Source organism: Lepidochelys kempii, chromosome 11 (assembly GCF_965140265.1).
Source record: "Lepidochelys kempii isolate rLepKem1 chromosome 11, rLepKem1.hap2, whole genome shotgun sequence".
Taxonomy (NCBI): domain Eukaryota; kingdom Metazoa; phylum Chordata; order Testudines; family Cheloniidae; genus Lepidochelys; species Lepidochelys kempii.
In genome coordinates this window covers 36,327,280-36,340,279 of record NC_133266.1, presented here as the reverse complement: position 1 = coordinate 36,340,279, position 13,000 = coordinate 36,327,280, and the positions used below count along the sequence as shown (strand labels likewise).

At 42.7% G+C, this 13,000-nt stretch overlaps 1 protein-coding gene across 13 annotated transcripts in view; it reads right to left on the bottom strand.

The window, feature by feature from the left end:
• CSRNP3 (cysteine and serine rich nuclear protein 3) overlaps window positions 1-13,000 on the bottom strand; it is a 161,171-nt gene that overhangs the window by 39,861 nt on the left and 108,310 nt on the right. The window lies entirely within an intron of this gene.

Below are 13,000 nucleotides of genomic sequence, written 5' to 3'. Positions count from 1 at the left end.
CCATCAATGGCTATTAGCCAGGATGGGCAGGAATGGTGTCCCTAGGCTCTGTTTGCCAGAAGCTGCGATTGGGTGACAGGGCATGGATCACTTGGATTACCTGTCTGTTCATTCTCTTTGGGGCACCTGCCATTGGCCACGGTCAGAGGACAGGATACTAGGCTTGATGGACCTTTGGTCTGACCCAGTATGGCCGTTCTTATGTTGGGAGACGGAGTGGAATGGGGGGGACAGATGGGGTAGGGGAACCCTGCCCATAATTTGAGCACTGATTAACAGTTACTGTGCTTTGATTTAGTTCTGAGCCTGTTTCAAAAGAAGACTAGATCAAAGAAAACTAATGAACTGTTAATGAGCGGCAGCAGGGTTCACAAGGTTGCTGTAATCACAGCATAAAATCATCTATCTTTTATCATGACTATGCCATGAATTACACATAACTTTAACATAAAAAATCATATCCCCAATTATTGTCTGACACCCCCCACCATTGTTTGACTTTCCCCATAATTTCTTTCAACTTCAAAAATTTTAAAGTCTATAAAAATAATTTTTTAAAAACTGTTAAAATACAAACATCTCTAGTACCCATTGAAATTATAAAAACATAAATATGGAATTCTGCCCAGCCCAATCATATTAGACCACAAAGGTCTTTTCCCATCTGTGTCTGGCCAATGGAATACAACCATCTCTTTTGGCTATGTACCTGGTAACTGTGACCCATGCTTTTTGGATGGATTGGATTTCTTTTTCAAAATATTGGATGTTCTATGCATTGGGTTCCATCTTAAATTAACCCTCCAATGGAAGCTCATGCAGCAGGCATCAAGCCCTTTATTAAGCAGTGCGTTTTTCTGGAAACACAATGTACCAGCACTCTGTAATTTCATTGTTTGTCCATTTGTTTCCAGATAGTTTATGATTTTTTTCCCTCCTGCAAAGATTTGAATGGCGTGGGCTACTGTTTTGGTTTTTTTAAGATGTTTTAAATGAAACCAACCACATAAATAATAATCTGTTTTCTAATTCATTGTCTGGTAACGGCAGTGGTTAGAGACTAAAGCCAGCTGAAGCTCCTTGGCACCACACTAGAGAATTTCACCTGTAGGCATAATAGTTCAAGATTCACTGCTATGCTCTGGTTGCTTTGCACCACTCCAGTGATGCAGAGCAGCCATAAACCTAGTTTAACTGGCGCTCTGCATCCTTGGCACTGGCCAGTTAAACTAAGTTTATAGCTAGTGGAGCAGAGCAGCTGGAATATGGTGGTGAATCTGATCCAATATGTACTTTAAGGGCCACTGAGATACATTAGCTACCCTGCATAGGTATACACATTGCCTGCTTGCCGATATGCTGTAGTTCCATTATTGATTCAAAAATTACCTCCTTCTAATCTACTCCAGTTCTAACTCAGCCCTGGTCTACACTAGGACTTTAGGTCGAATTTAGCAGCGTTAAATCGATTTAAACCTGCACCCGTCCACACAATGAAGCCCTTTATTTCAACTTAAAGGGCTCTTAAAATCGATTTCCTTACTCCACCCCTGACAAGTGGATTAGCGCTTAAATCGACGTTGCCGGCTCGAATTTGGGGTACTGTGGACACAATTCGATGGTATTGGCCTCCAGGAGCTATCCCAGAGTGCTCCATTCTGACCGCTCTGGACAGCATTCTCAACTCAGATGCACTGGCCAGGTAGACAGGAAAAGAACCGCGAACTTTTGAATCTCATTTCCTGTTTGGCCAGCGTGGCAAGCTGCAGGTGACCATGCAGAGCTCATCAGCACAGGTGACCATGATGGAGTCCCAGAATCGCAAAAGAGCTCCAGCATGGACCGAACGGGAGGTACGGGATCTGATCGCTGTATGGGGAGAGGAATCCGTGCTATCAGAACTCCGTTCCAGTTTTCGAAATGCCAAAACCTTTGTGAAAATCTCCCAGGGCATGAAGGACAGAGGCCATAACAGGGACCCGAAGCAGTGCCGCGTGAAACTGAAGGAGCTGAGGCAAGCCTACCAGAAAACCAGAGAGGCGAACGGCCGCTCTGGGTCAGAGCCCCAAACATGCCGCTTCTATGATGAGCTGCATGCCATTTTAGGGGGTTCAGCCACCACTACCCCAGCCGTGTTGTTTGACTCCTTCAATGGAGATGGAGGCAATACGGAAGTAGGTTTTGGGGACGAAGAAGATGATGATGAGGAGGAGGTTGTAGATAGCTCACAGCAAGCAAGCGGAGAAACCGGTTTTCCCGACAGCCAGGAACTGTTTCTCACCCTAGACCTGGAGCCAGTACCCCCCGAACCCACCCAAGGCTGCCTCCTGGACCCAGCAGGCGGAGAAGGGACCTCTGGTGAGTGTACCTTTTAAAATGCTATACATGGTTTAAAAGCAAGCATGTGAAAGGATTATTTTGCCCTGGCATTTGCGGTTCTCCTAGATGTAGTCCTAAAGCCTTTGCAAAAGGTTTCTGGGGAGGGCAGCCTTATTTCGTCCTTCATGGTAGGACACTTTACCACTCCAGACCAGTAACACGTACTCGGGAATCACTGTAGAACAAAGCATTACAGTGTATGTTTGCTGGCATTCAACCAAAATCCGTTCTTTATCTCTCTGTGTTATCCTCAGGAGAGTGAGATATAATTCATGGTCACCTGGTTGAAACAGAGTGCTTTTCTTCAGGGGACACTCAGAGGAGCCCATTCCTGCTGGGCTGTTTGCCTGTGGCTAAACAGAAATGTTCCCCGCTGTTAGCCACAGGGAGGGGGGAAGGTTGAGGGGGTAGTCACGCGGTGGGAGGAGGCAAAATGCGACCTTGTAACGAAAGCACATGTGCTATGTATGTAATGTTAACAGCAAGGTTTACCCTGAAAGAGTGTAGCGACTGTTTTATAAAATGTGTCTTTTTAAATACCGCTGTCCCTTTTTTTCTCCACCAGCTGCATGTGTTTCAATGATCACAGGATCTTCTCCTTCCCAGAGGCTAGTGAAGCTTAGAAAGAAAAAAAAACGCACTCGCGATGAAATGTTCTCCGAGCTCATGCTGTCCTCCCACACTGACAGAGCACAGACGAATGCGTGGAGGCAAATAATGTCAGAGTGCAGGAAAGCACAAAATGACCGGGAGGAGAGGTGGAGGGCTGAAGAGAGTAAGTGGCGGGCTGAAGAGAGTAAGTGGCGGGCTGAAGACAGGGCTGAAGCTCAAATGTGGCGGCAGCGTGATGAGAGGAGGCAGGATTCAATGCTGAGGCTGCTGCAGGACCAAACCAGTATGCTCCAGTGTATGGTTGAGCTGCAGCAAAGGCAGCTGGAGCACAGACTGCCACTGCTGCCCCTCTGTAACCAACCACCCTCCTCCCCAAGTTCCATAGCCTCCACACCCAGACGCCCAAGAACGCGGTGGGGGGGCCTCCGGCCAACCAGCCACTCCACCACAGAGGATTGCCCAAAAAAAAGAAGGCTGTCATTCAATAAATTTTAAAGTTGTAAACTTTTAAAGTGCTGTGCTTAAAGTGCTGTGTGGCATTTTCCTTCCCTCCTCCACCACCCCTCCTGGGCTACCTTGGTAGTCATCTCCCTATTTGTGTGATGAATGAATAACGAATGCATGACTGTGAAGCAGCAATGACTTTATTGCCTCTGCAAGCAATGATTAAAGGGAGGAGGGGAGGGTGGTTAGCTTACAGGGAAGTAGAGTGAACCAAGGGGCGGGGGGTTTCATCAAGGAGAAACAAACAGAACTTTCACACCGTAGCCTGGCCAGTCATGAAACTGGTTTTCAAAGCTTCTCTGATGCGTACCGCGCCCTCCTGTGCTCTTCTAACCGCCCTGGTGTCTGGCTGCGCGTAACCAGCAGCTAGGCGATTTGCCTCAACCTCCCACCCTGCCATAAACGTCTCCCCCTTACTCTCACAGATATTGTGGAGCACACAGCAAGCAGTAATAACAGTGGGAATATTGGTTTCGCTGAGGTCTAAGTGAGTCAGTAAACTGCGCCAGCGCGCCTTTAAACGTCCAAATGCACATTCTACCACCATTCTGCACTTGCTCAGCCTGTAGTTGAACAGCTCCTGACTACTGTCCAGGCTGCCTGTGTACGGCTTCATGAGCCATGGCATTAAGGGGTAGGCTGGGTCCCCAAGGATACATATAGGCATTTCAACATCCCCAACAGTTATTTTCTGGTCTGGGAATAAAGTCCCTTCCTGCAGCTTTTGAAACAGACCAGAGTTCCTGAAGATGCGAGCATCATGCACCTTTCCCGGCCATCCCACGTTGATGTTGGTGAAACGTCCCTTGTGATCCACCAGAGCTTGCAGCACTATCGAAAAGTACCCCTTGCGGTTTATGTACTCGGCGGCTTGGTGCTCCGGTGCCAAGATAGGGATATGGGTTCCGTCTATAGCCCCACCACAGTTAGGGAATCCCATTGCAGCAAAGCCATCCACTATGACCTGCACATTTCCCAGAGTCACTACCCTTGATATCAGCAGATCTTTGATTGCGTGAGCTACTTGCATCACAGCAGCCCCCACAGTAGATTTGCCCAATCCAAATTGATTCCCAACTGACTGGTAGCTGTCTGGCGTTGCAAGCTTCCACAGGGCTATCGCCACTCGCTTCTCAACTGTGAGGGCTGCTCTCATCTTGGTATTCATGCGCTTCAGGGCAGGGGAAAGCAAGTCACAAAGTTCCATGAAAGTGCCCCTACGCATGCGAAAGTTTCGCAGCCACTGGGAATCGTCCCAGACCTGCAACACTATGCGGTCCCACCAGTCTGTGCTTGTTTCCCGAGCCCAGAATCGGCGTTCCACAGCATGAACCTGCCCCATTAGCACCATGATGCATGCATTGTCAGGGCCCATGCTTTCAGAGAAATCTGTGTCCATGTCCTGATCACTCACGGGACCGCGCTGACGTCGCCTCCTCGCCCGGTATCGCGTTGCCATGTTCTGGTGCTGCATATACTGCTGGATAATGCGTGTGGTGGTTAATGTGCTCCTAATTGCCAAAGTGAGCTGAGCGGCCTCCATGCTTGCCTTGGTATGGCGTCCGCACAGAAAAAAGGCGCGGAACGATTGTCTGCCGTTGCTCTGACGGAGGGAGGGGCGACTGACGACACGGCTTACAGGGTTGGCTTCAGGGAGCTAAAATCAACAAAGGGTGTGCCTGTACATCAAGGAGTATTTCAGGCAGGACTGCACGGAGGGTTCCAATAAGAAATGGTGCACCTAAGTTATCGTTGTTACTGGAACAAGGAGGTTAGCCTGGCCTCTGATTGATACATGGCTAGATTTACCTCGCTGCACCTTCTCTGTGAGTGAGTGCAGTGTGATCTAGACAGGGGAGGGGGCAAATGAGTACAAAACAAATCTGGTCTATTTCTTGTTCTGACCCACTCCATCTATCTTTTACATCTTTGGCTGGCAGCAGACGGTGCAGAAGGACTGCATGCCATCCACATCTCATGGCTGTTCGGCAGAAGATGGTACAGTACGACTGCTAGCAGTCCGTATTGCCTGCCCGCTCACCATAAGACGGTTCAATAGGACTGACTGCAGGACTAAAGAGAATGACCTGCTCAAGTCACTCCAAATTTAGTCCCTGTGCCCATGTCTGCCCAGGCGCTCCTGATCGACCTCACAGAGGCGACCAGGAGCACCTCAGACATGATGATGACGGCTACCAGTCGTACTGTTCCGTCTGCTGCCACAAGGCAAGGGGTTGCTGCTACTGTGTAGCAATGCCGTACCGCATCTGCCAGCACCCAGGAGACATAGGGTGACGGTTACCTGAGCAGGCTCCATGCTTGCCGTGGTATGGCGTCTGCACAGGTAACTCAGGAAAAAAGGCGCGAAATGATTGTCTGCCCTTGCTTTCACGGGGGGAGGGAGGGAACGGGGGCCTGACGATATGTACCCAGAACCACCCGCGACAATGTTTTAGCCCCATCAGGCATTGGGATCTCAACCCAGAATTCCAATGGGCAGCGGAGACTGCGGGAACTGTGGGATAGCTAACCACAGTGCAACGCTCCGGAAGTCGACACTTGCCTCGGTACTGTGGAAGCGCTCCGCCGAGTTAATGCACTTAGAGCATTTTCTGTGGGGACACACACACTCGAATATATAAAACCGATTTCTAAAAAACCGACTTCTATAAATTCGACCTAATTTCGTAGTGTAGACATACCCTCAGAGGAGCAAGAGAATTAGTCCATAAGGTTTTCTCTACTATTCAGAACTCATGGGATTAATTAGAAAAAGAAGACAAGTTTCAGAATTGGGGTCCAGATCTCCACTTGGGGTCTCTAAGTGCTACCGTAATAGAAATAGTATATAGCAGGGCCTGCTGACTGTAAGCCATCAAGGTGCTCCACAATCCCCAAACTGCTGGTCTTTGAAAGACAATTTGTATCTAAAAATCAAACTTCATCGGGGGTGGAAGCGCTAGACAAAGGGCACGCAGGAGGATGATCAAAGATCCAACAGAAGAAGAGGAAAGGAAACGGTGTAAGGTATCAAGAAATGACAGAAAAATGAGTAGCAACTGAATATTTAAAAAAAAAAAATCAAGGAAGGAAAAGGCTTCCGTGGGATCAGAGAAGAGGAAATGCGCAAGTGTGACAGAGGCAGTGCAACTGGCTGACATATGATGTGCCCATGCTATTTTCAGTGTACGTCCTAGTTCAAATGAGTTTCATACAACCCTCTGGTGCAATATTCCATTATTTCTTTGTGTCGATGGATGGGTTAAGAGAATGAGGGAAATATATTTTTAATGTATATTTTAAAGAGACTTCACTCTGTTACTATACACGCTTGGATATAGCTACCAACTAACCATCATTTAATTTTACTGGAAGGTTTTAATGTATCAGTTGTACATGTAAAACATCTACATTAGTGGTGAGTCAAGTGAAATAAGTCAGACTGGGTTAGAGAGACCAAACACTCCAGTTTATACAGTGCTGGATTTTATTCTCCTACTTTAGCGTACAAGCTTATTTGAAATGCAACAACCAAATGTACTCAAAGTGCCTGGGGTTTATAACTGCTTTCCATGGGGGAAAAGGTCCCCCTGTTGTCTGGATTAATAACTAGATGAGGCTCCTATTCAAAGCCCTTGCTGAAGCAGCAGTGGCTTCTCCTTGGTGTTAGGCAGTTATGCTGGCTCTATGTCAACTCCCCCCATTGCCTCACCCAGGTAATCTCCTAATAGGCAGAAAGGCTGTATGATGTACATTAGGGATGACATTGTACTAAGCAGCGAAAGTAAACATGGAAATTAATCTCTTATATAAAACTTAACTATATACCTATATGACCATGGAAAATGTAAAAGCAATAAATATGCAGGAGTGACAAGAGAGAAAGGGCCAGACATTACAATAAAAATAAATTGCTTTTTTTTAACCACAATCTAAAGCCCATAATATAGTGTTTTCATATTTAAATAATTTATATAGCATTGTAAATTTACACCGTATTTTAAAATGCACAAAAAGAGAAATGTTCCCAGCTCCGGAAAGTTTACAATCTAATTAAGACAACCAAAGGTGACTGGATGACCACCAGTGGAAATTTACTGAGTGTAGGGAAGTCAAAGTAGGAATATCAAGGACACAAGCAGCTGACTAAAATGAAAAATTTTTCTACATGCATATAACCTGTTTCATCAATTGTCCCAATTAACATATTTTCTTTCTTGAACCAAAGTGCATAAAGGTTCTTCCTAGAAACTGTAGAAGTGATAAAATATAGGAAATTAATTTCTCACTGAAATACAAAATTTTGGAAAAGAGTATCTTGGCTTTTTCTAAAACTAGCAATTTTACTGGCATATTTAAATTAATCAAATGTTTTTAAGCACAGAGTAACTATCTAAAATGTAAATCACTTTTAAATAGCAAGACAGGAAAAGGTTTGTTTATGTTTATTTTTAAGTGCTAGAAAAAAAGTTAAGTTAAACCACTACAAATATACTGTACCTATAGCTGTATAAATATATGGTATATAGTAAAACATATACCAGAATTCTAGAAATTGAACATATGCCACTTTCTGACTATGTACAAGCATACAATACCAGCACCTCCTTCTGGGGTCTCCAAGCTGTGTTGATTCTAACCTAACCTGGAAGGTAATGAAGCTTGTCAAATACGTGCTTATTCAAAATATTGCAGAAAGCTGTTTTGAAGATACAGTACATATGTTTTTTTGAATTTAGACCCTTACCATATGAACTCAGGGCACTGTTTGTAAAGGTAAAATTAAAGCATGTACATTCAACTTACTTTTCATATTTCCATATTACCAGTAGCTCTGGCCAAATATTTCTGAGATCTGCTGTTACTCACTAACTAAAAGCTGTAGTTTTCCAATGCCTGTATTTAAAAACATTGTTCTTGAAGCTAAAGAACAATATTTAGAACAGTATTTCAAAAACAATCAAGATTTAATGTTATGCACTTGTGTTAAAACTTTCAAGTTTCTATTTCTAAGTCTGACAATTTAATATATTCAGAAATAAGGAACACTAGTGACAATCTGTCTTATAAACTGGTGCACTCGGAATCAAATTGCTATTTTCTGTTTTGGTGACTATCTGATGTAAATAGATTGTTTCAAACCCAGTCTATGATGAATCATACATACACTAAAGTAGATGCGGTGGTAACACAAATCAGCTTACAGGTACATAGTCATCAAGATATTACCAGTAGAGAAAGTTACCATGTCACTTCAATATTCTCCTATGTGGCTACTCAGAAATAATGTCTTATGTCATAGTAACTATTGCATTTTAGCTTATCAACATTGTACCCTAAATGTAATATATGCATATCAGTGAAATACTACCAATATTGCCTTAAGCCCTAACCCTAAGCTGTGCTTGAATCCTGCTTGGTTGAGAATGGGCAAAAAGCAAGTCTGGGGGTAAATTGGTATAGTCATCCCCTTTACTTCAGTGGAACTATATTGACTTATACCAGCTAAGAATCTGGTCCTTGATATGGTCAGTAATATTGTACTGCTGTTGACCAAATTCAGAAAAGCAATGCCTGAAGACAATGCTCTTGCATCTCTCGTCCTTGGAGCTGGCCTGTACTTTCAATAGTCTCTCCCCTTAACACAGGACTCTCCAGCTCTCTTCCTTGGAGCTGGGTTGCAGTTTAGGCCAACTATAGGGCCTTAACTAGCTTCTCCTTCAGCTGTCTCCTTTCCCCAATCAGTCCCTGGGCTCTGAGGGTTCAGCATACAAACTTTCCTTTGCTGGTGTCTGTCCTGCTATGAGGGAGAAGGCAGCATATGAGCTTCTATGAGGGAGAAGGCAGCATATGAGCTTTAAGGAAGGGGAGACAGCGTATCTCCACTGGTCAGGGGAGAGAGCGAAGTCTTGTCCCACCCACTCTGCAAGGCTCTAGGTCTGGAGTCCTTAAAGAAACAGTGATGGGACTTTTTCCAAAACACCATTTATTCCCAGGACTGCTTCCTTTCTACCAATATCTCCTAGGTCCTTGTTTGTCATCAGTGCCAGTGCTAGCGACCGGGGGCCCTAATCAGGAATATCCCCCCCCCCCCCAACACATACTAACAATTAATAGTGCCCCCCCCCGCCCAAGCTGCTTGGGGCCCTAAGCAATTGTTTAGTCTGCTTATGCCTATTGCCAACTCTGTAGGTCAGACATTTCAAAACCCAAAATGGCCACACCACACAACCTTTAGGCACCACTATGCTTAAGGAGCTGACTACTGTGTCACAGTTTGTGATTCACACTTTCTGTTATTCTGGCACAAATCTGTGTGTGGAAACTCTTATTTTAGGAATGTCTTATATCAGTTTAGTTTACAGAAAAGCTGTGCAAAACTGTAGAATTATACCAACAGTTTCTGTTGTAAAACAGAGAAACTGTCATAGCTTTTAAAAAACTACAGTAAGAAACAGAAGTTTTGGGATGCCTCAGTAAATTACAAAGGTATCTGGTTATTACTGTTAATTTTGACCAAGCAAATGGGTTCTTGCTGACTGGCAGGTATTTTCTGAAGGTTACATTTGAGAGGAGTTTTATGTTCCATCAGTTGGATACAGTGGGAAAATTAAAAGCAACCACAAAACTGTATTTAATACAGACCTGGGGTTAGTAAAAGATAAAAGTAGAAGGTTTAACAGCTTATCTGCTTGAAGCTCACAATGGAATCATTTGACTCCTGTGTGAAGACTACTTACATAAGAAGGGGGTTTCACAGTACCATGTCCAAAAGTTGTAGGGGATATTAATACTCAAAAGATACCACTTTTAACATTTTTACTTAATATCTTGCTATTTTTAGTTGACTAAAATGTCTGATTTAATTAAATTTATAAATAGGTATAGAGCAGTGGTTCCCAAACTTTAACAACCTATGAAACCTTTCACTAAAATGTCAAGTCTTGCGAACCCCTTCCTAAAAATGAATATTTCCATGGATTTTCTCATTTACCTGAGTATAATTATAAAAGCAGTGATCTTGGAAATATACAACTTGTTTTTATGACATGCTTATTACACACTATTTATTATGAATTATCATTTATCATTACAGTATTTTTATTACATTATGAAAACAGCAACACTCTTCCAAGATCTCACTTTTGTAGCTTGTATTACTTTGAATAAGCCTGTTATAAGACAAGGCTCCTATGTTTCATCAAGGAGTATCAGATGTGAAACAGCATGAAGGTATTTAAGAAACCAACTCAAAGAGTTCCTCCTACACAAGCATTCAGGTCTTGAGCAGTCCAGGCAAACAACGCACATTACAACAAAGCTTGTAACTTGTTCTTCATAATAATTTTAAAAACAATACTAGCTGCCTGTTTAATTTTAAAAAGAGCAAAAAATATCCACCTCCCTTTCCATTTCTTATAAGGAGTCTTGAAGTTCAAATCTCCTCAGTGTGATAGATATGCTTGCTTTGATCTGCTTAGCTCTTGGAAGTCCAGGGGCTCTGGGCTGCTGGCCCCGTGCTGCCTGGGGTCCCTAGGGAAAGCTCTGTCGCCATTAGGGAATTTTTTCCTGAGAACCTCCTGTAACATTTCGCGAACCCCAGTTTTGGAACCACTGATATAGAGTAATGAGGTTTATGGGGTTTTATTGTTCTAAGTAGCATATTAAACATTTAGTATCTTCTTGTGTTTAAGAGGTCAAAAGGCTGTAGTATCCTTGTGCTAAAATTAACATTAAATTAATTGGAAAACAAGATAAATAAAGAAGACATTTTGCCCACTATTTTTCCTGCCCTTTGTGAGACAATTGGTAGGAAAAAGGTAATGTAACTAACCACTTCTGACCCTGTAGTGGTAATGAGATTTATTAGTAGGTTAAAATCATCCACACTGGACAGTTCACTCCATCACTCAACCACTTTTTTTATTGAAATATAACCAAATATATATATTGTTAAAATAAGGTATACTATTTCCTTTCAGTGAACTGCTGGACAACTGAAGTATATTGTTGATGTAAGAGCTCACCAGCGTTCCAAGGAACCTAAATATAACAAAGGTGTCTATATTTCTAATGAGCAGAGTGGCTGGAAGTGAAAATATGTGACCAGAGTTAACAGGATACCTTTCCTAAGTCTAATTTAGCCAGCTGAACACATGTTCACATGAGATGAGTGATGGACATCAGCAGAAGTAAAAAGCATGAAGGAAAGGAGAAAATAAGCAGTTTCAGCACAAAAACACTTGCACATCTTTGTCACCTGCCAGCATGAATGAAAATCTGCCAACATGAGTATTGCCATCAAAAAACAACATCAGAACATCTGAATTATAATTCAGGGCTGCAATAGCTATCACAAAGTCAAAACCCACAAAATTTTCTCTCTTAAAAATGTGTTTAAATTGTATGTCTGCACGTGTGTGCGCATGCGCGCACGCCCCCCCCCGCCCCCTTTTTCTTCACATTAGTTACACAAAATGCTTTTCACCAGTTCGGTGAATGTTTATATTTAACCAAGTCATAGTAATCCATTTCACTCAACAGACATAATCATAGATAGGACATAATGACACGATGACTGGGATTTTTTTCATTTTACGTATGTAATTTCTTCCATATGATAAAGGAATGTATAACCTATATTTTCCTTAAAAGACAGATATGTTTCTGTAGAAAGGTGTTTCACATCATATGATCAAGACACAATGGAGTTGTTTCCTTGAAAAAGCTAGGATACAATATATACAATGTAGTTAATTTCTGCATATAAGGCAAATCGATAAATTATGGATAGCCTTTAGCAGGATAAAATAATATGTCTGCACTTAAAAAATCTCAGTAATTTGTAAGGTAGTTTTTCCCACTAATTAATTAGCATAAAGATTTCATGAGATCTAGGAATGCCGTCTCTAAATCACACAGTAATTTAATTCCCATATTCTGAAATGGTTATGGGTTATATTGTACAAGAGGAAGAAGTGAACACACTGAACTCAAGTTTCAATGTACTGGTTTAGGATCTGTGTAAATTTAGAATTTCATGCACTTTTTGTGTATAAACTAAAGGGGAATAATGTACAAAACCTGAATAAAGAAAAGGAGTGTATGATAATCAAGTTGTAAGGAGAGTGATCACTTTAGATAAGCTATTACCAGCAGGACAGTGGGGTGGGAGGAGGTATTGTTTCATATTCTCTGTGTGTATATAAAGTCTGCTGCAGTTTCCACGGTATGCATCCGATGAAGTGAGCTGTAGCTCACGAAAGCTTATGCTCAAATAAATTGGTTAGTCTCTAAGGTGCCACAAGTACTCCTTTTCTTTTTGCGAATACAGACTAACACGGCTGTTACTCTGAAACCTGTCAAAACCTGAATAAATCAGGAGTTGCGACTGTTTCTCATGCAGATATCTCCAGTTCAGTTAAATGAACCAATTAAAAATTAAGCAATTGACTTCTTCAGTGGGACTATTTGTGCAAAGAGTTGCAGAACCTGGCCCTAGACT